Raw genomic sequence first — 24,590 nt, forward strand, 5'->3', positions numbered from 1 at the left:
GGCAGGGCGACACAACAACAACAACAACAAAATGGCCGGCGGCGTTACACGGAGCAAGCAAATACAATTCAATCAGCAAAAATGGTTTAGCAGTATGACATAGTGCAATGCGGCAATTATTATGTAAAGCAGCAGTTAAAATCGGCAATTTCAATCAGAGCAGCGGAGATGTGCAACGATACCAGGCTTTGAGGCGAGGCAGGTCAGGGAGCAGCGGGGGGGAGCGACCGCGTCTGCAGAGAGCAGGATGGTCACAGCGCAATTTGGTCAGAGCGGCTCAGATAGTATTAGTGGGAGGGAGGGTCAGCTGGGAAGGCGGGAGCGGGGTGGAGACCCGGGCAGGGCGACACAACAACAACAACAACAAAATGGCCGGCGGCCTTACACGGAGCAAGCAAATACAATTCAATCAGCAAAAATGGTTTAGCAGTATGACACAGTGCAATGCAGCAATTATTATGTAAAGCAGCAGTTAAAATTGGCAATTTCAATCAGAGCAGCGGAGATGCGCAACGATACCAGGCTTTGAGGAGAGGCAGGTCAGGGAGCAGCATGGGGGAGCGACCGCGTCTGCAGAGAGCAGGACGGTACTCGTAGTGGTGGTAACATTTGATCTACGTGTACTGTGGTATTTCTTGAGTTTAAGCTTTCGGACATATTTGAAAAGGTCAATGCGTGTGCTGGCGTAATCAAAGTCACTTTTTGGACTAAAAGATAACCCCAATGACAAAATGGCAGTTTCGCTGTCAGTTAACATTGTATCACTCAAGTTTACCACTGTTTTGGCATTGCTTAGTTGGTTGGTTGATTGCGTTGCCATTTGGACCTCTGCCTCCTCTGTCGCCCTCCTGTGCTTCCTTCTTTTTGAGCATTTCCTCCTCTCTGCGCGTTTGACATTAGCTTGTTTGCACCTTCTCCCTGTGTGCCAGAGCGGAGGGTTTGCTTTTGGTCTTGTTGGGCCACTGCCATTTCCTGAGCAGGAGTGAATTTGCGAAACCCCAATCTCCTATTGCGTGTGGCTTCATTATCTGATTGACTTTCCACCTGGGAACTATTGCCCGATGCAGATGAAACTTCCAGTATGCTGTTGCTGTTGGACTGAGTGGGTATGTCCACTGTAATACTGTCATTGCCATTTCTTCGGTGGTGTTGTTTTAAATTATCGTATTTGCGGGCGAAGGTGAAAATTTGCCCGTGCTCGTAATCGAGCCTGTCTCGTTGAAATTTGTATGCCTTGCGCCGCTTAATGATTTCTTCCTCGTGTTTTAAGCGTGCTTGCATCTCCTCCCGATATCGAGGTTGCATTGTGCCCAATCCGTTAGCATTTGAGGGTCAGGCTTCTCATAGGATGGCGCTAACATTATCCTCAGTCCTCGAGGCACCCTCCCTACTTCCAAATAGCCAGACAGGGAGCTATGCTCCCACCACTTCGCCTGCTCACTTTTACAGCATTTTTCTAATGCCCTGTATAAATCCTTAATGTTATTGCTCAGTTCCGACACCGAGACTGCAGTTGCAACTGTAGCGGGCCCCCCAGCCGGGGAGTCCGTAAACATTCCTTTTGAAGCCTCCACACGGCCCCATACTGCATTGGCAGACATGGCGTATCAAACTCGGGGCAAAGTTTTTAACACAGGGAAAAGTCGTTTGTGTGTAATTCCTACCCGACAATTCTGGGCAGTGGACCCCCTGCTCCACTCCACACAGGATTTTCTGCGGGGCTCCGACGGCGACGATAGTACTCCCGGTGCAGTCCCAGCTCGCAGTCGACCGACGCCGACCTCCGACCCGGAACAGCTCACGCTCTTTCCCTCGTCGTCACCAAAGTCTCCGCCTCTCCTGGGGCTCCGGCAGCGTCACCTTCGCGGAGTTGTAGAGGAACTCCAGAACCTGGAGCCGTAGCTTCAAGCCGCTCTAGCCCAAACGTGGAGGGGTCTCGTCGAATCCAGGGAAGGAATCCTGGGTATACTTGCGGTATGTTTTGTCCTCAAATCAGCAGTACAGCATACAGCCAAATCGTTGGAAAGACGAGACGAGACCCAATTCTTGGTGTTCAAAGTTTTATTTTGCCCAACACCAGTCTGCCATGACGCGTTTCGGCTACCAAAAGCCTTGATCACATGACGCAGTCATGGGGCCTGGTCACCCTTTTTAAAGTGCAAGGTGCCTAATGCGTGGTAAACATAGAAGACATACTACATGCCTAAATGCATTGGAGATTTCAAAGTGCAATAAACCAATAAAATACACTCCAAGTAAAATACAAGTTGAGTTCAGTTTGACTGTATAAATACGCAGTTACGAACTGTTTTATATATATATTTATGTTACAGGTTTATCTATATATGTATTTATAATTGTTAATATATTTCTAACATTTTATAATTATTAACATCATTATTTAATAATAACTATTAGGTAGATATATATATATTACATTGTATATATGCATGTTTAATTTATTTTTACATTACATTTATTACTTATAATTGTTAACATTTTCTAATAATTCTATATATTTTTTACATTATATGTATTATTTAATGTATTTTACATTATTTTTTATACATAAAAAAAATACTTTTTACTTCGATATTTTTATCAACTATGTATTTTTTCTGATATTTTAGTACTTACCATTATGAAGATACAATGTCCATATTTTGTCAGTGATTTGCGAACAGTCCCTGAGAGCCCTCAGAAATAGCCCGGGTGGGCGTGCCTCAATCATCATGGCATCCTTTCCTCTAGCACCGGGTCCTGTGCTGCGCTGTGCTCCCCCAACCCATTGATCCATTTGTGACGCCCCTCTCATTTCATGGAGTCTAGGTGAGTGGGGGTGTGGGCTGCAAAGTAGGGGCGGGCAAAGGGCTTCAGGGAGAGTGGCAGGGGGTGCATGAATGCACGAGTAGGTTAGAGAATGGAGGCAGAGTTCGGTTGAAGCTGGTCAGCTGTCAGCCAGGGTGCAGCTTGTGAGCAGTAGATTGATGCCCAAAAGACCCAAACATTTTATGAAAATAAAAAAGAATATCTACTGCCTCATACCACTACCTGTAGAGGCTACCAAGAACTAGTTATGAGCAATATTTGACAGGGGCTTAACATCTGTGGGTGGCTGAGTGGACTCATGCCCCTGGTAACAAGATACAGGGCCCAAAGCATCCCAACCAGCAAAGACAGCCCGATCAACCCCACCAAACATCAAATGTCAAATATTTAACTTTTAGAATCAAAATAAAATCAGCTAATAATGAGTTAAGGCTACAGCCTGGAAAATGTCAAGACTAACCAGCAGTAAGAGGTAGAACAAGTAGCTGCAATATCTAAGGCAGCCTTTCAACTCAACTAAATCTAGCAGGGGATCCTTCAGTGTGCCTTGTAGGTCCATATGTTTAACATGGATAACAAAGCTACTGCTGACAAACCCAAAGTTTCTGCCTCTAAGCTCCCAGCACATGCCATAGAAGGGACCATAGAGGAATTATTGGAGGACGCTGAGGGCATTGAGTAATTACTGTTGCCACAATTTCAGCTCATGAATAGGCATGCATTGTCCATTGGCTGTAACCAACCACTCCCTTTGGAGACTGTTGGCATTTTAAATCCCTCAGTAAAGTCATTGGAGCAGCCACCAAAGCTATCAATGCCTACTGCAGTGGAAAACAATCACTAATTATTTTATGAAAGCATCAACCAACGAGCAGTCACTAGTAAAAGCAGTCAAGGAGCATGCATTATCTGATGAAAAAATGTAACATTACCAAAGAAAGAGTGACTGTATGAATAATACCTACCCTAAAAAATGTGAAAGTCTGCAGGAAAGTGTCTGCTGAAGAAGTAAACATATGAAGTATTTGGCAGCAGAGACATTTTTAAATGAAACTGTTCAGCAGACATCTTGTCTTGGCTTGGCTAAGATAAAAGACTTAAACAAACCGTCCATACCCAAACCCACACCTGATAGTAATAGAACTACAGATGAGGAGGTAGACATAAATTATATTTTACAACAAAACAGAACTAATCCTGATTGGAAAAAACTGGTTAATCTGGCCCACAGACACGAATAACTGTCAAGATAGAATCCCGAACAAGACACAAGGATTTACAGTAACTAGGCCAGATCCAAGATATATCCAGAGACAACATCCAGGGATAATAACAACTTACAGTGTAGGAAAACTGTGCCTTGAGTGGCTACAAAAATCCGCACTCCCAGATATAAAACAACACTTAACTTTACTTAAAGATGGCATTGATTTGAGAGAATTCTTACTAGGACCTCGCAAACAACGTCATAAACATTTCATATACGCCGGTATTTACGCTGCTTATAATGAACCATGGAAAGTCACGCAAATGGAAACTGCAGAACCAATATGAGAAATTGATTGTATTAATTTAGAGAAAGCCCTCTCTGTAGTGGACAATGGGTTAACAACTCTGTCATCCAGAATTTATTCTTTGGAATGCATTGTATCCTCCGCCATAGACATAATGGAACAAGACTTACTCATGTTACAACATGGACAGTCTATAATGCTGCTCGGCTGGACGTTACAAAACCTTCGTTCGGCTATGTGCCTTGATGTCTAATCAACACCAGGTCATTGTTTACTGGATTTAACCTTACAGATAAACAAATCACTTTGGCACAGAGGGGAACAGACTATACGGTGCTGAGCATAGAAAAACTGGAGAGATTACCATTAACCGTTTCTGAGAAACCAGCTGTTCAATGGATAATACTTGGCACTATCATAATACCAGTGACGATTTTCCAGTTTCAGTATTGCTTAACAAAAAAACAGCAGGCCTGTATGAAAGGTTGGGTAACGAGTACATAAAGTCAACATTGGATTTACCATACACACACAAATGTTGGAGTGGGGAAAAGGAAGTATTTCCTAGTGGTAAAAATTGCAAAACCACACTGAGCGGTACACTTCTATGTCAAAGCATTGATTTATGTGGAGCCTGTGATGGTTCTTCAACCAACTTATCGTGCCACCTGCAGGGTTCCCCGGCAGCAGTAATAGATCACATTTTTTAGGCAGCTTTCCAATGGGAGCTACAAAATGTTGAATGATCACAGCTGTTGTGGAATGATGCCAGGAATAGCCTATCTCGTTAGTGTGTCAGCAAGGGTCACTTGTTGTATGCAAGTATTGTTTCATAAATCTAAGACAGATGGGGAGTCGCCGCTAAGGCCTCCACTGAACATCTCTTCTATATGAATTGATACTTTCAGCAGAATGAAAGCCATTCTTTTGCAAAAAACTGTGCCACTGACCTCGTCCAGAGAGACGTATGATCTGCAAGTTGCAAGGTCCTCTGCGGAGATACATGCCTTATTATCAACAAACCGCCCCATACATTTCGCAGAAATGGTAGGTCATATCTTAAACATGTCTGATACCAGTGGTATTGTACATGTGTTTAGGACAATTTTTTCGGGACTGTAAGCACCCTTTGAAGCAGTCCTAGGCATTTTTCCAAACTTTGCGCACTCTGTGTTCGGCGGCCTGCCTCTTGCTTTAGGACTCATAGCAGGGATACTATTTTTATTCCTCCTGCTCCGTTACGGCAAGTCCAGTCACCAGCGATACCAAGATTACCATGGAGAACATTCTTCTGGCAATGCAGTATTGTGAGCGCATAACACAGATTCTTGGCTTGGCTCGTTTGAGAGATCTGAATACCATGTTGTTCCTATCATTCAGACCAATCTGGCAAGATTGCATCTTACCCGTCCTACGATGCCTGATTTGTGGAGAGGAATGCGTGTTGGATATTTGTCTGACACTTCCATCAGCACTGCCAACAAATGTTGACGCTTTGCTTGGTTCCGTAACGGCTCATGCATTGTGTTGCCCCCAATGACTACCAATCCTGATGACGGCATTCATTGAGGTCTCACCGGCAATTCCAGATCAGGGTGAGATTCGTGGACCAACAGACACACAGGTACGATCTACTTCGAACATTGCTAATGCGACTGACGCTGACGCCGATGCTTCTTATCTGTGTACGATTGATCTGCATAATGAAGTGGTTCAACTTTTACCTACTGTAGCAAAAAAGGCCTGGAAAAAAGACCCAACCACTAGCACCAAGGACGCCTTCAAAAACGCCACCCGCACTCACCACCAACTAATCCGAAAGGCCAAGAAAACAGCATTCAAGGATCGACTTGACAACAACGCCCACAACAGCAAAGAACTTTTCAACATCGTCAAGGAATTTTCCAATCCCTCGGCCAACTCCAACGACATCACCCCCTCTCAAGCACTCTGCGACTCCCTAGCCTCATTCTTCCACAACAAGATTGCAGACATCCACAACAGCTTCGACAACCAACCCGGAGACCAACCCACCCTACCATTTGCTGAACATTCTCCCCCCATGAACACCCTTAACGACTGGAACCCAATCTCCACTGAGGACACAATCCGCCTGATGAATTCCATCCACTCAGGATCCCCCACAGACCCATGTCCTCACCACATCTTCAACAAAGCAGACTCCGTCATAGCACCGCACCTCCGAGACGTCATCAACTGCTCCTTCAACTCCGCCACCTTCCCGGAAGACTGGAAACACGCTGAACTCACCGCCCTTCTGAAAAAACCCACAGCGGACCCCACCGAACTCAAAAATTACCGACCCATCTCGCTCCTTCCATTCCCCGCCAAAGTCATCGAGAAAGCTGTCAACAACCAGCTCGCCGCCTTCCTCGAAGCCAACAAATCCCTCGACTCCTCACAATCTGGCTTCCGAGCAAAACACAGCACTGAGACCGCCCTCATCGCAGCAACAGACGACATTCGAACTCTACTGGACAATGGAGACACAGTCGCCCTCATCCTCCTCGACCTCTCTGCAGCATTCAACACAGTCTGCCACAGCACCCTATTACAACGCCTCAATAACATCGGAATACAAGGAAAAGCACTTGAATGGATCACCTCGTTCCTCACCGGAAGAACCCAGAGAGTCCGCCTTCCACCATTCAGGTGCGAGGCCACTGAAGTCATCTGTGGCGTACCACAAGGATCATCACTCAGTCCCACCCTCTTCAACGTATACATGAGCCCCCTTGCGGCCATCGCTCGCCAACACAATCTCAACATCATCTCCTACGCGGATGACACTCAACTGATCCTTTCTCTCACCAAAGACCCTATCACGGCCAAAACCAACCTACACGAAGGAATGAAAGAAGTTGCCGAATGGATGAAACAAAGCCGTCTGAAACTGAACTCAGACAAAACAGAAGTCCTCATCTTAGGTACATCCCCCTCTGCATGGGACGACTCTTGGTGGCCGGAAGCCCTCGGAAAAGCACCCATCCCAACAGACCACGCACGGAACCTAGGCGTCATCCTGGATTCTTCACTCTCAATGAACAAACAAGTCAGCGCCGTATCCTCATCCTGCTTCAACATTCTTCGCATGCTCAAAAAAACATTTCGCTGGATCCCCACCGAAACAAGGAAAACAGTCACCCATGCTCTGGTCACGAGCCGACTGGACTACGGAAACACCCTCTACGCAGGTACTACCGCTAAACTCCAGAAGAAACTTCAACGAATCCAAAACGCCTCAGCCAGGATCATATTAGACATCCCACGCAACGAACACATCTCTGGTCACCTTAAAGACCTCCACTGGCTACCCGTCAATAAGAGGATCACTTTCCGACTTCTAACCCACGCACACAAATCACTCTACGACATCGGACCAGAATGCCTCAACTCACGACTGTCCTTCTACACCCCCTCCCGCCAACTACGTTCTTCCAGCCAAGCCCTCGCCACTGTACCTCGTATCAACAAGACCACCATGGGAGGCAGATCCTTCTCATACCTGGCTGCTAAAACATGGAACTCACTCCCCGCTTACCTTCGCCTTACCCAGAACCACCTAGCATTCAGAAAGCAACTTAAAACGTGGATATTTGACAAGTAATCCTTCTCCCCTTCCTAAGCGCTTTGAGACCCTCTGGGCATGTAGTGCGCTATATAAATTCTCTGACTTGACTTGACTTGACTTGACTAGTAGACGATTTCTTTGCCAGCTTAGAAGATTTCATGTTTTCTCCTGACACAGAGAATAACTTTTGAAATTAGCACACAGCATTCTCTCAACTTTGAATTTGACCTTTGTTTTTCAAAACACAAACTTCTAACTTTGGAACTCTATTTTTCTACGATTTGATTTGACTTTTTCAAGAAGTGAAATTTGGCACAAAGTAATCTGCTTAAAGTAGAACTATTCTTAGAGAACAAGAATTCTTTGAATACTTCCTAGAAACAATATTGACCTAATCCACAAACCAAAACTGCTTACATATTCTGCTATGGGATGGTCTTGACCTTTTTTCTTCTGTATTTAGAGCCATTTCATAAATGTAATTGTTTATGATTCATTCAGTTAGCATTGCCAATGTCATATTATATGCTTACAATTGAAATCATTGATTTTACATGCGTACAGTATTAACGCTCATTTTCATGTGCAACCATTTCAAATGCATTTCTATGATTTATCGAGCGTAATAAAGTGGAGTGGGTGTTGTATAGCATTTTAGGACCCTAGTGTAATTTTCCCGATTCATGCCCATATGTAGGTATAAATCACCTTGTCCTTATATAGGTATAGAAATCATAACCATATTTATACATAGCTCATGCAGTCCAAATATGGCTTGGCTACTTCCACTAGTTCCGAAAATCCACAATGATTTCTTGGAAAATTCTGCTTCAGCAGTTAGGGACTTCCCCTTGCTTGAATATTGATTTGTCCAAGAACTCATGGAGTTTTCAAAGAACTGAGACTCTTTGATGACGTTATTATATCCACCTTTACGTCAAACTCGGCACCTTCAAGGTATAAATATGACCACACTTGCCCAAGCAAACACATGGTGGTTTGGAGCAGTTCGACTATCTACTTGCCCGACGCATCCTGCTACAGCAAGTGCCAAAGGAAGCCGACCCTCCAGCAGACGCACTGAGAGAGACTCTGTCTTTTCTCTTGCTGAGAAATCCAGGGCCAGTGTTTCCAAGCTCCCCTTGCGGGGTGTTGGGAAATCAAGTCCTGAGACCGACCTCCTTCATTCTAAACCAAGGTGTGGAGCTGATGAGACCCCAAGAGAAATCTTGGATAGATTCTTGGCAAAAGAATACTAAACCTATGCTACACCACACTTACTTCTTCCCTCGTACTAGACTTAGGTTAGGTACATCGGGGTAGGTGTATTTTAGAAGCACCAGTTGAGTTATTTATTTATGTATGTATTTTATGGCTTAGAAACCATACCATGCTTTTACAGGATTATTTTATAATACTCTTCTTGCTGTATGTATTATACTTTACAGCCAGTATCGCGATTGTAGCACTTCATTTTTTCTGCATGATAAAGAAGACTGTTCAATAAATACTTTTATTGAAAATGCCCGTCTCTCTATTTATCTGCACCTCTGGTGAAACGAAGCATGCACGAATGACTGAGTAAAATATCTATCTATTGTTTCCACGACTCTGAAGATCAGTTTTATCTTGGGGAAACAAAGTTGTCATGTTTATGCGGTTGTCAGAAACGTATCCCTTCTTGTGAACTCGAGAAAGTTTCTAGTGACCTCTGAGCTAGCTGGCACTCACAATTAAGTCTAATATATTATATTTTTTTTCCTCATATACCATTATTGGAAATCTTGATGGGAAACTGGCCGCCTCTATACAGTTGGTCATCCTAATCCACCCCTAGTTTCGTTAACCACAGGTAAGATAGCAGGCCTGATCCCTCAAGTAGCCACTGCTTTCCCGGTTCAACTCCATTTCACACCGTGATTTTTGGAGACCCTGTGTTACTTTGGGAGCAAGGGAACCATCAGGGCTCCAGATAAATCATAGGAAAAAGGAAAAAAAAGAAACCATTTAAATCATGAAAAATCCATTCACTTATCCTGCCAGGCCACTAGGGCTGCCCAAGTCTTAGCACAACTTGTAGGGTCACATACCATGTCTGATTTACCTGTGAGAATAATATGTTTTAAACAAGTTGAAAAGGTAGGGGGGATTGGATCCTTCCAGGCTCTGCAGATTTCACGCCTAGCCAGAAGAATAACATAAAAAACAAATCTCGTACGAGGTTCATTTACCCTATAATCCATGCACAGCCCAGAAAGAATGGTTCTTGTGTTGAGATCTGAGGGTAACTGAAGGACTTCTTCTTCAAAAAATTCCCGAATCTTGATCCAGTATTCTCTGATCTCTATACAATCTACAAACATATGAATATCGTCCACTGCAGAATATTTACATCTTGGACAGTGGTACTCCAAGTTAGAGAATTTAGCCAGTTTTTTTGGGGTAATGTAGGCCCTATACATAGTGTACAGGGGGTTCCTTTTCAATGTTGCAGGTTTTACCTCTGCTTGTAAGATGACAAAAGAATCATACCATAGATCTTTACTATTCCCACCATTCGTGTTTAGAACTTTACCCCATAGTTTTTGTAACTCTGGTTCATTAACGATTTCAAGATCGAGCATAGTACCAAAATGAGATCTGATTTTCTACCTTCCACGTCTAAATACTGAATCAAATTTCGGGTTTGGATCGTTAGAGTCCCATGTTCTAGTCAACCACCATCCAGATAGTTGATAATATTTAAATCTGGTGAGAGTACCCCCAGTCAGATTGGAAAGGGCCTCCCAACTTAGAAGCTGTGCACCTTTCCGTAAGTCCCCCCACCTCTCTAGTCCTGCTAACTTCAAGGGTCTGGACAGTTGGTCATCCAAACAGGTAGGAGTCCCAGGAGAATCCCAGATCGGAGCTTGTATTGCATAATATGGGATATCGAGCCTTTTTGTAATAAAAACCCAGTTTTTTAGGGCTGCCTCCAGAATCTTGAGCCTCACTTTCTTATAGAACTTGGGGTCTCCAAATTTAAAAATAAAGGAATCCTGTCCATGCGGGATGTCCTCCAATAAAGCTGAATAGAGTATGCAGTGAAAGGATAAATCAATTTTACCGGCTAATAGTCTGAAGTTTTTAAAATGAAATGCATGGCAATATATGAATAAATCAGGCAGAGCCAGCCCTCCTGTTCCTAGACTTCTCCTAAGCTTTTTCCATGATATTCATGGAGATTTTGAGTTCAAAATAAAGGATCCTAGCTTCCCTTGTAATTTTTTTGTGGCAGGTATAGCAAAAGTTAATGGAATGGATTTAAACAAAAACGTTATTAGATTAGCTCTCCCAAAGATGTTTAAAGGGAGAGATGACCATCTCTGAAGTAGGGCACAAACATCCTTGGATACTCTATCTAGATTGATTTTGGGTATGTCTTAAATCTTTCTGGTCCAATATATCCCAGATATCTCATCCCTGTCTTTGACCCTGGGGTTGCTACTTCCTGGTTCCACTCCATAATCTCAGTCTTATCTTTGTTGATCATGTATCCTGAGATATCACCAAACCTTTCTGCTAAATCTATTAATCTAGGCAGTGCTTCTGTTGGATTTGAAGTGTACATTAATAGGTAATCCGCATATAACGCAAATTTTAATTCCATGTTGGAAATCATAAAAGGTTTAATTAGTGGATCAGACCTAAGCAAACAAATAAAAGGTTTAATATATTAATTAAACAAGAGGGGCGACAGGGGGCAGCCCTGTCTAGTTCCACGAGCAATGGGTAGTCTTTCTGTAAGAGACCCATTAACTAAGATCTTAATGTTCGGAGCAGAATATAGAGATTTTATGGCAGTCGTAAAATCATTTGGAAGTCCAAACCCCACAGCGCCATCCATAGATATGACCACTCTACTTGGTCATACGCCTTGGCGGCATCAACCGCTACCAGGGTCAGTGGCAGTGTTTTTTCCGTTGCTACATCTATTGCGGCTGTTACTTTAAAGGTTAGCTCATTAAGTTGTCTATCAGGGATAAAGCCCCTCTGATTGAATGATGGTTTTGACTACCCTGGCCAGTCTAGCCGCCAATATTCCCGCAAAAATCTTGTAGTCCGAATTCAGTAAAGAAATCGGTCTATAGGATTCTATTTTTTTCGGATCTTTATTCGGTTTTATTAGTAACTTAACAATGGCTTCCGACCATGAGTTTGGGGCTTGCTCTCCCCTTATGAGAATTACATTAAAGAGTGTTGTTAAGGTAGAGACTATTTGATCTAGGACTATCCTATACAACTCTACAGGAAGCCCGTCAGGCCCGGCCGCTTTTCCTTTAGCCATTTTCAGGACCTGGGTTTTCACCTCTCCCTCTCTGATCTCAGAGGCTACAAAAGATCTGTCAGCCTCAGACAGGGTCAGAAGCTGTATGTTATTTAGCCAGTCTTCCGCACGCTGCGTACAATCTGCCGGATTAGCTTTATACAGATTATGCATGTAGGACTTAGCCTCTTCTCTGATCTGATCATCATCAAGGGTGGTATCGCATGAGTTAGAAAATAATAGGCTATTAATATGATTCCTGTTCTTATCCGCTCGAGATTTCCATGCAATCAAGCGACCGCATTTCTCCCTATAGGAAAAAGTTTGGAGCTTGCTGGCATCCCATCTGTCTTTTAATACCTTATCTATACTAGCTTGGTATTCTGCCCGTAAGATATTCAATTCTTTTTGTATACGTGGTCTGATGCCTGACTGTTCTGCCGATGCTTCTTGAAGCTCCCGTTCTTTCAATTTGACCCTCAGGATATGTGCTTCGTTCTTCTCCCTTATCGCCTTATTTCTTCTAAACATCAAGGAACTTAGGGAACCCCTAACAAAAGCCTTGAATGTCTCCCAGATCACCTGTTGACTTGTTGAGCCATTATTATGCTAAAAAAACTCTTCTGTCTGCGTTGCTAGGTCTTGCCTAACACCTTCTTGAAGTAGTAGAGCTCTATCCAGTGTCCACCTTCTTTGCTGTATCTTCTGATTAAAAATGATTACAATTTCAACAGTTGAGTGGTCCGACAAGATGGCAGGAATATAATATATAGAGTCAACCTCAGAAAAAAGCGATTGATCCAAGAGAAAAAAATAGTTTCTGGAGGGCTGACCGTATTTACTACTACAAAAGGAAAACTCCTTTTTACCAGCATTTTTAACTCTCCAGATATCTATGAGGTTAAGGTCTTTCATAGTGTTTTTAAGCTCCACTCAGGACCTTTGGGGGGCCTGAATCTAACCCTAGAGGTTTGGTCTAATTTTTCATCAAATATCATATTAAAATCGCCCCCCAATATTATTGGGGCTACAGACTCCACCAAGATAGATTTAAGCTTCATAAGTGACCCTGGAGCGTCCAAGTTGGGCCCGTAGTACACTGCACATGTAAATGACGTCTGACCTAAGGTTAATAAAGCCACCAGCCATCTCCCAGAATGGTCTGTCTCGAATTTCACCAATCTTTTCCCCGCATTGGCTCTAATCAATATTGCTACCCCCTTTGTATTACCGCTTTGGTCTGAACAAATAATCTCTTGAATCCACCTCCGCCCTTCAAATGCAGACTTACACTCCAGTCTCTCTAGATGTGTTTCCTCAAGAAGACAAATATGGGCTCCTGATTTATACAAATACTGAGTTACCCTATGCATTTTTCTTCTATCCCTCAGGCCGTTGACATTCCAGCTAATAATTTTTATTTCGCTTGACGTATTAGCCATATTGACCTTTTGGGTGTACTGCTGTCCCGCTCCCATCAAAAGTTTTATCTTTCTTCATAAGTACATGAGGATTAATTTTTCCCCTTTTTTTTTACCCCCCAACTGACTACCCACCACTCATGAGGAACCCCCCCATACCTATTTTGGCTAATATATTTGATCGAGACCTAGTAGACATAAGTCCAATGTCACATCTATAGGATATATTATTTCAATGCGCAGAGCCTATTGGGAATATAAGAACTACACTACAACCTCACTTATTTAAACATATACTAACACATACTTACTCTCTTATAAAGTCACTGATACAAGTACACACACATCCATACAGCCATTCTCACAATCATAGACTCTCACGTATAGTCATTTATATATTTCAACTCCCCCATACACTTCCTTTTACATATGTAGTTACTTGGAGATGTACAACTGAGACATCTAATCTCTCACCAACACACCCATACACACACTCACACGCCGATACAGCTGTTTCCACATGTACTCTTGAACCCATTCACCCAGTGAACCAACCCCTCACACATATATGCACAGAGTCACACAACTCCCACCCACCCACACACACACTCAGTCTCCCATACAAATACTAAGGCAACCAATCAATAACCCATATAGACACTCATGTAGCTAATGACCAATATATGCAGCAGCTTACATAACCGACATACTTACACACACATTCAGACAGTTTAGTCACTTACCCATGCATTCAATAAGACACATTTAATCACTCACTTTGTACAGTCAGTCAAACACCTACTTAATCCTTCATCCAGACATATATACACCCACTCATTCTTCAATACACCTTGCCATGTATATAAAACATATTTAAACTTTAGAGAAACACAGTCACTGGATGATGCACATCAGTGATGTTATTTTAGATGTCATCAGTGAGGCCTCTGACCATTTCATGAATGATGTAATATGTGACGTCATCAGCAGTGCATTGCGGGGGCGCAAGTTATAATTAGCTGAACTAACTATACCGGGGGAATTTCTATGGTTTTGTACGAGTGAAATGTCCAACAAACTATAACTATAACGATGGCACCGTCAGTGCTTCAAAACCCTTTTTCTAAATGTGTGAGACTCTGCTATCCGTGAAATCCTATTAAGCAAGGTACCTGCACATTCATTTATTACAATTTTAAGGAATGTGTGTAATTCAAAATCATGTTTGCATTGCAGCATAATTTGTTTTTAAAGCCCACATGAAACAGTATGTGAATCACCTCCCATTGTCAACTGAACATAGTCGCCCCTAATAAAACGTCCTCAAATTAGGTGTGCATTGTATAAAATATCATTAGTGAGGCTACTTTAACTATAACAAAAACTCAGCTTTATCAGTACGCTAAATATGCCATATATACTAGTTTCAATTGTCACATTGCTCATTCAGACTATATCTGCACCGTGAAAGTGACAACAATGATTCTGTTTTTCTGCACTTATTTATATAGCTATGCCTGCAGCAAAGTAAACCGAGCGCACTGAACAGCTGAAATAATGCATACATTTATTACAGCAACATTTCATATATGAAAAAAGTATATTTTATCACGGTTCATTCTTTACTGCATTAGAATACCATATTGAACAGGACCAAAATTGTTTTCCACAGATAACCTTTAGATACATATTGTATAGCTACATTTTTTATCACTTATAACCACATATTTCAAAAAGACTGCTTCTGTACTGTGTGAATAAACATATACTATGAAATGCATAACAGCTCCGACTGCCACGTGTATCTTTTCACTGCTACATAAAACAGGTAGTTTTCGCACATATTATTAGATATTATTATTAATTTGGGCTACCGGATTTCCCAAGGTACATTTTTTATCTTTTCCATATGTATTTATCCACATTTATTTTTTGGTCATTTTGATAATATTTAATCATATTTAATTTGTGTTTTGAAAATAAATTATGTTGTAAAATAGTAAATTTTCACATTTATTCAACTGTTAAATGTGCACTCATACTTTGATACCGGTCATATTTTAGCAAATTTAGCAGCCAATAAGAATATAATGATATACCGAGGGAGCAGGGACTCTTGAGTCTCAATGTCCTGTATAATCATCATGCAAACCCCACCATTGGTTGTATGGATCTATTTTCGTTGAAGTGTAAAGATTAGAAGCAATCATTTTTTCAAATACTTCCATAAACGGTGTAAATCATCAGACCTACGATAGAGAGTTATTAAAAGTTGTTAACGATTTATTAACAAATGTTGCAAATGTTACGGTCAGAAATCATTCAAAACCATTAAGGTAAGCAACCTGTTTAAAATAGAAATAGTAAAAAGATCGCTATTTTAGTATCAAGAACAATAAATCACGAACTGAAATTTCATATAAGATGCAAAATATCAAGGGGCAGATTTATGTTAACTGGCGCATCCCGAGGGATGCGCCAGGTAACATGCGCCACAGTGCGCCACAGTGCGCTACAGCTACGCCACCCAAGGTGCGCCGCATTTATGATGCGGCGCACCATGGGGCAAAAACGGCACAGATGCGTGACGCCTCTGTGCCGGAAATGTGGCGCATTGCTAGAGTTGCATCGCAAGCGCGACGCAGCTCCAGCAATGCTCTGGGGGGGCCTATTCTTTCAATGCTGCCTCAAGCCTTACGCCTGCTTCAAGCAGGCGCAGGGTTTTGACGCAGCATTGCCCTGAAAGTGACTGAGTGAAATCTCATAGATTTCACTCAGCCACTTTCAGGAGGCGTTCCTGCGCAGGAACGCCCCCCCTGCGCAGGAACACCTCCTCATGGCGCAGTGCTGTACAACGTGACGCATCTCCTAGATGCGTCACGTTGTAAATAGGGCGCAGGGATGCGCCACGTTTCCGTGCCGTTGCGTCACGCAACGGCGGCGTAAACGTGGCGCAAGCTCTTCATAAATCTTCCCCCAAAAATCTAGATTAGCCAGGTATAGTTCATAATAGAGCATTAGTTCAATCATAAAGTAAGGTAATTGTGTCGGCTTCAGGCACCCAAATGAAGGTGGCTGAACGAGAGAATATGAAAGCTCTGGCATGAATCATTGCACTTGGCCTGTGGAGATTTTACAGAGGTGAGAATGGTCTTCTGAGTTCTAAGTCAGCGCGCATCTCCTCCCAACTATCCTAAAGAACACACTATTATTATTCAACAAGTCAAAAGTTTGCAACATTACGGCTTGTTCTCACCCTCGAGACTCAATCATACTACTCCAAAGTCTGCCCTCTTTCCCAGTCAGCACAATGAGCCATGCATAAATATGTCCTTGAATCGTCACTCTGGGCAGACTGTTGGATACAGTTGTCTCTTCCCACAAGTCCCTCTCCTATCTTGGCACTTTCTTCTTCTTCTTTTGATGGTTGGGTACCTCAGTATCACACACGGCGTGCAAAATAAGCGAGAGTGAAATGAACCGCCTCCCAACTTTAAACGTGTAAAGATCAACATTCAAGATGGCCATACAAATATAGAAAATTTAGAATTTAAGTTACATAGCCTGTTAATTTGGGTGTTATTCATAATGGCTAAATGTAGTCACCTACTACAAACTATGGGCCACATGTATCAAAATAGGATTTTGCGATTACCAAATAGCGATTTTTACTGAATCGCTATTTGGTAATTGCTAAATTCTATGTATAGAAGGAATCGCCAAATATTTAGCGATTCCTTAATATTGCCCAATAGCAATTCAATAAATAGCTAATCACTATTAGGTAATATTACTCCATTCGTTTCTATGGGCCAAAAGCCCCTTAGGTATAAATGGTTTTGCATTAGCTAACTTGTGATTACCTAATTGGTAATCACAAATTAGTAAATGCAAAGCCAAGGGTGCCCAAGGGGACTAAGGCCCCCCTGATGCACCCCCAAAAAATGTATGTGCACATATAAAGCGCACACTTTGTTTGTTCATTTTTTAAAGTTTGCACGTGGTTACAATTCACTTGAAGTCAATGATAATTGCATTTTCCTAAATGTGGTAACAGAATGGTGAATTGCAATTCCCTATTTGCAGACGGAATTTTTGGCAATCGCAAAAAATGGAGGCTATTTTGCATTCACAATCGACAGAATTTAACAATTTACACCATTTGCGAATGCAAAATTGTTTCATACACGAGGCCCTATATGATAGTATGTACTGTTATTGATCAATGTGAATCACATTTTAGTCACAAAGGCGTAAATCATGCAAATGTAAAGTTGCACTTTCCCAACACCAACAGGAAAATATTAGCATGTTACTACAAATGAATGTTGAAATAAGCTCGTATTAAAGTAAATCTCAACCTGTTCCTTAACTTAGCATGCTGTTTATCTGATCAGCTGTTGGCATAACATTGATGAATGACAGCATGAAAAGTCATTAAAAAGCAGCCCCAAATTCTGTGATTTTCTATTTCTAAAAATAAATGCAGACAGGAAAGCCATAATAATGGAAGCCATTATAATAATTTAGGTAAGGTTGCTACTAGGTAGTTATGGCAATTAGGGGGATCTCTGCCAACATTTCATGCAACGCAGAGCAGCACAGCAAGAGAACCTGCTGTACTGCATTGGCATGAAACGGAGAGAGCAGAAATACAGCATTATCTACTAAAATATTGAGCTGTTCTGCTCTGCATTAGTGCTAGCACACACTGCCTGGTGCTAATGCAGAGACGCCTGCACCAAAACCCAAGGTGCAGAAAGGGAGAAGTGTGGCTCAATGGTTAGAGCGGCAGACCCTGATGCAGAGGTCTAGCCTGGGACCAGGGTTCAATTCCCTTCCCCGGTGCGTCTTGGGCTCAAAATTCCACGGACTAGATAATTCTCGCCTCGGTGCCTATTACAATCATGGAGTGCAACTCTGGGCAATAGCTTGCTTAATCTCCACAACGGCCCCCACAACGCTAAGGATGCCTGGCCTCCACCTCGGGGGTGCCCAGGAGTGGATGGACGCCTCACAGGGAAAGCCAGGATAGGTTCCACAGCGGTATTCGTACAAGCGCCTTGAGACCCTTGTGGGTGAGTAGTGCGCTATACAAGTATCAATTTACTCAAGAACTATTTTTAGAGATGTATTATTATTATGAAGTAATAAGGAGAATAAGGACTTCAGTAAATATTGGTTTATATCAACATACATGAGTGGATGCACATGAATACTCCAACCATATAAGCCTCCTGGACACAATGCAACACATGGCAGCGCTATGATGCTCTGTGACCTGTGTGAAGAAAATGCAAAGCAAAGCCACACAAATCTTAATTTGCATAGCCAGCCAAATCCCATCATGGATTTTGCATCAGGGTTGCTCCACAATAGTGGCAAAACAGGACACAAAATTTTAGCAAATCTGGGCCAAAGTCCTAATTCCCTTGCGAATCCTCATAGAGGTCTTGAAAATCCATTACACAGGACTATCAGATATATATTGCTTATGCTCCAGAGGTTATCAAAGTTTAACAAAGAATAGGTGCATTTCAAAATGAGATTTGTTGTGATGTCCATGGTGTTTGAAGGCACTACATTCCCTATGGCAGCTACTGAGGAACCTTTTTTTGTCTGACGTCATTGGACCCAATTCACAAAGAAGGTTTTGTCTGTAAACAAAGGTTTAAAGGCAAAACTAGCTTGCTTACACATGCCAGGCATTCACAACAATATTCCTGGCAGGTGTAAATGGCTTTACTTCTGAGGATTACTTAGCCTCCATTGTGGACAAATGTGCATTAGCAAATTTCATGAAAAGGTTAGGAGGTAGGTGTTGCAATGCATGATTTGTTTTTAAACTTTGAATTCAGAAACTAAATGTACCCCTTTTTCCAATCAAGGAATGGTTGGAAAATTACTCCAGCCAAGGGGGAAGGACCATTCCCAGATTTGGTATGTATCTTGTGAAAAAGAAAAATATTTTCCTGTAGAGAGAAACGGTAACAAATGTGCTTATAGACATTGCTTTCCGCTATGCAGAAATGTCCCCATGTACAAATCCTCACTTGTGATGTAGGCTTCCTTAAGAAAGTCACAATACAGATGTAAGAGCACTGCTGGGAACTTGCTCTGACATAGCCTAACAGGCGTATTATTACACTAAATTTGTGAAGGCCAAAAAAGGTGTAAAAGTATATTCAGGTGTAGTCTAACACCTCAGCCCATACTTAGGCATTTTTGTGCGTGAACTGGGGAGGTTGACTTTAACTTCATGCATAGTTTAATAAATTCTGAAGGCTAGACCTGAATAATAACACAGAATTATGCTTCCACATCCGGCCACTCCTTAAACAACTCCTTAAGAATCTTGGGGCATGTTTATTTAGAAATCACGCAGCGTAGCAAGTCACCTTGATGCGCTGTCTGATAGTGAAAAGGCAAGAATGCCCCATACTTAACAATATATAGTGCATTCCTGTCATTTTCCAGTGCTAGCACACAATTTGCTGCCTAACACCAATGCAGGCACCCTTTAACCGCTTCTGTGAGGCAGGAATTCCAGCCCTGTGCTGGACATTCCAATCGCGGGCGTGGTCGTGACGGAACCATTCCGTCATCAGCACAGCCCAACCGTGACTCATGACGGAATGGTTCCATCACGAGCATGGAAGGGGTTAACCATGGCCTAAGGGTGTCTGCATTGTAGGCAGGATTGTATTTGTACAGGAAGGGACAACTTCCTGCACAAAAACAATCCCCTGAGGCATTTTTCAGTCTCAATTCGTGCTTCAGAATGCAGCACATATAGAAAGTGTGAAGAAATAAACAGATTTCCCCTTGTTACCCCTCCCCTGTCGATGCATTCCCAGGTTTATCATTGTTGGCAAACCTGATAATGCAACAAAATACATGGGTGGATGCGTGGGAACACACTCCCTCAACCGATCGAATGCATACCTAGGGACGAGTAACCGCCACATAGTAATTTGCACTGCATTGCGTTACTCTGGAATTATCAAGCCTTTCAGAACTAGGTAAGGGGGCTCTGCGTGGCTTGATAAATTCGACTTAGGTTTTGCATCCCCATTGCGCCCCCTTACTTGGTGATGAAAAACATTCATCACTATGCCCCCTAATGAATTAGTAAACCAGACAATGGCACCCTTTTGTATTCTTTAAAACAATTGACAAACGCCTTCCCCAGTGATTAAAAAAATAAGGAGAAGTCCATATTAGCCTGCATATAATCAAATATGTTCAAAACAAATTTGGCACCCAGGTTTCACTCCTGTTTATAATTTTAAAAGCAGCCCTGGTGAAGAAAGTGGAATATTAATTGGGGTGTATGGGAGTCTATCATATGGAATAAAACCAACACACTTTTAAGGTAAAGCACAGTTTCAATCATTTAAACCCGGGCCTAACCCACCGGTGGCTATGGCAAAGACCAATTTAATGTTAGAAAGTGTGTAAAGCATTTAGCAGTAACAAAACCCAACGTCAAATTCAAAAAGTAGAGAATATGTAATTAGCAAAATGACACCAAAATGACAAAAGTCCAATATGTAGCACCAGAGCCATGATTTTGTAAAGAATTAGGTCGTCAAATGCCAAGAAAAAGCACAAATCAGAAGGTAAGCTAGGCAACATATTATGGTGAATGTGAGCAGCCAACACTCATTCATGTGAAAAACTGAGTGGCTGCTTTAAAGCTGCTCTGTGTTTACACAGTGAAGATGGCAACCCGTCTGCATTTTGTAGGTGGATTAGAGATGCCCTTGCAGGCGGGTGCATTCACTGACTGGAAGGGTGATAGGACCCTCTATCATTCCTCCAGAGGGCTGCTCTCAGGGGGCACACTGACAGTGCATCACCTTTGAGAGTTTCTTTGCATCTGCGCCCGTATCTGTAATACGGTTTGGGCGCAAAGGCAAAGGTATTCCCTCATTTGCATGGGGCACACTCCAATGCAAATGAGGGAATGACCCCTGAAGATGGAGCTGATGCTTTATGAGCGCCAGCACTATTGGTATTACAGAAGGGGCTGTACAAGCGTCGGTGGCCACTTCTGTAAACATCAAAATACCCCTGGGGCACGCAAAGCAGGTGCACACAAGTAATACAATCCCTGAATGGCACAGTTAATTTACTTGCAAGTCCCTAGTATATCGTACTACATGTTTCCAGGGCCAGTAAATTAAATGTTAGTTGTGAGCCAGCAGCACTCATTGTGCCACCCATGAAAAGAGCATTTTAAAACATACTGAATGCCTGCCACTGCAGACTGTAGTGCGGTTTTAAACTGTCATTTCGACCTGGCAACAAAAACCTTTTGCCAGGTCTAAATCTTCCATTTTAATACATGTACGCCACCCCTAAGTTAGGTCCTAGGGTATGTGTTCTTACGTTTGACATGTGCTGACAGTGGAAAACTCCTAAAGTCATTTTTCACTTTTGCAAGGCCTGTCTTTCCCATTGACTAACACTTGGTTACCTTATTACATTTAATAAGTACTAACTTTAGATTGGGGGCAGATAGAGATATGCTGATTATACATAAATGGACTGAAATTTAATATAATGGTGAAGTAAGCTACTATTCAGAAAATAGCAAGTTTAGAAAGTTACAATGAGGGGTTGATGAGGGGTGATGCCCCAAAACCAGGGACCTGGCTTTGCAGTTTGGGCTGGACTGTTTACATGGGGAACAGGGTCAAGACTGATTTGCATGCAACTGGGTCTGAACTGGAATGACATGTGGAACAAAAAACTATGGATTTAGGCCCAGATCTCTGTACTGGGGTGAATGTTTCCCATTGAGCTGCTTTCTCGCCATAATTTGTTATTTTTGCACACGTTGAGAAAGTTGTCATTTCATCATTTACTTGTGTCCTGGGTCACTTGTCTGTCAATAGCTTTGATGTTGGGTCATGTGTATTCCTTTTAGACAGTGGCACAAAGGGAGATTAGGTATGGACAGGATGCATCATCCTAGCAGGATGACTAGGAGGGGCTATACCAACCCGATATATACTTCAAAGGTCATGCACACTCAAAGGAACCTAACATTACGCCTGGCCTACATTTGTCACCCACAGACAGTTTGGAGCTTTGAAAGGGGAATGGAAAGAACAGTGCAGAACCAGATGTGAGGGTAGGAGGGTTAGTTCCCCTACAGAATAGCTGGCACAACGTATACATATTGGACCTCTAGAGCCACTCTTTAGAACACACTTGGGCCTGTGGAAGTTACAGAAGAAGAGCAGTCTTGCTGCAAGAAGACTCCGCTGCTGCTTGAAGGACTGCCTTGTTGCCTGACAAGGAAGATTGGACCTGCTTGTCTTTGTCCCAGAATAAACAAAGCAACTCCAAGGGTCAGTTGGGTGACCTTATGAGTGAGGTACGGGGACACAACACGTTTCAGAGGCCTCCCTGCCACTGCCCAGGTGACCTTTTGCAACTGGACCTACCTGGACTTGCACCTAGAAATGACTGAGCCCTACTGGTCTCTGCTGGAGTAAGTCTTTGATTACCAAAAGGTGAATCCCCAGATCCTGGACCCTTGGATGGTATCAGAGTTTTCTCTTCCTAAAGAAAAGGTAAAATGCTTATGTTTGGGCTCCTTGTAATTGCGAATATACTCGTTTGCCCAAATATCAGCCACCCATGATGCTCCAACACAAAGCTTTGATGAAATGTGCTCTTTGCGCTGACAATGACAGAACCTGGCAATGGGCTATGTGCGACCTTTTCTTCAGGCTACAGCAATGACAGCTCAAAGCGATAGCAATGAGCATCTGCAATGCTTGACCAGCTCTTTGCACTACAGTGATGACCATCTGTGATGCTGCCTGTCCCATTGTTCTGTAGCAATGACCATCTAGGACTCTCAGCCTTTTCCATTGCAGCCTCCACCAATGTCAATAGAACTCTTTGTGCTGGATTAAAAAAATTACTTCTCAGTAAGGCAAATCTAGTCCCTATATGTGCCCTACACTCTATCATGGTTAGCCTGAATTTGTGAATTCCCCCGATCTAAAGAGACAAAATGACCATGAGTGATGGTTCGTGCTTGAGGGACTATTTTCACTAAAAACTTTAACATTGAATATCCTGGTCAACTGGTTGGATTTTTGGAAGTATGGTATCTAATTGTTTTTATTAAAATTTAGTATATTTTTCTAAATTGGATTGGGATTTTTCACTATATTACTGTTTGTGTGCTGCATACATCATTTACACATTGCCTCTCAGTTAGGCCTGACTCCTTGAATGCCAAGCTTCCAGGTAGTTATGCAGACGTTAATTTAGTGACTTTTGTGGTTCACCATGACAATGGGTCGTGCATCCATTTCAACCGATAACCCAATTTCTGACAGCCTTGAACTTCACTCAGCTCAGATGTCACCCTACAAGCTGTAACTTTGCCTAGCAAACCAGAAATTCCTATGGAACCTCAAATCCTTCAGTCATAAGGTTGATTTACATAAAGTGCACCCGGAAGACGTCTTTTACAGTAGATTCCTCTGCTGATGTCTAGTACTAACGAGACTGATGGTCAGGGTCCCTCCATGTTGAGCAGGCACAACCTGGGAACCTAGTTGTGCCACTGTAGGCTCCACCCTCCTCCTTGACTTACTCCTTCTCATAGGCTTCCACATATGGCCTTCCTGGATGGACACTGATCTGAGCATTGCTACAACCTCCACCTCAGTATATGGTAAAACAGTTGTAAAGGTGAAATCTTTCACTGTACTGTGACAGTCTCCTACCTGATCCTGATCTCAGGGCCAACCTCTGAGCTTCACATGATCAGTTACTAGCCCAACCCAGGAACTGAGGGCAATCAATACCACTCATTCACTACCTGCTCTACTGTCTTCTAAGCGGTTGCTACTACCCCTGTTACCTTGGGAACTATACCTTCACAGTGCCTCCCA

This window comes from Lissotriton vulgaris, chromosome 1_1, assembly GCF_964263255.1.
Source record: "Lissotriton vulgaris chromosome 1_1, aLisVul1.2, whole genome shotgun sequence".
In the NCBI taxonomy this organism is placed as follows: domain Eukaryota; kingdom Metazoa; phylum Chordata; class Amphibia; order Caudata; family Salamandridae; genus Lissotriton; species Lissotriton vulgaris.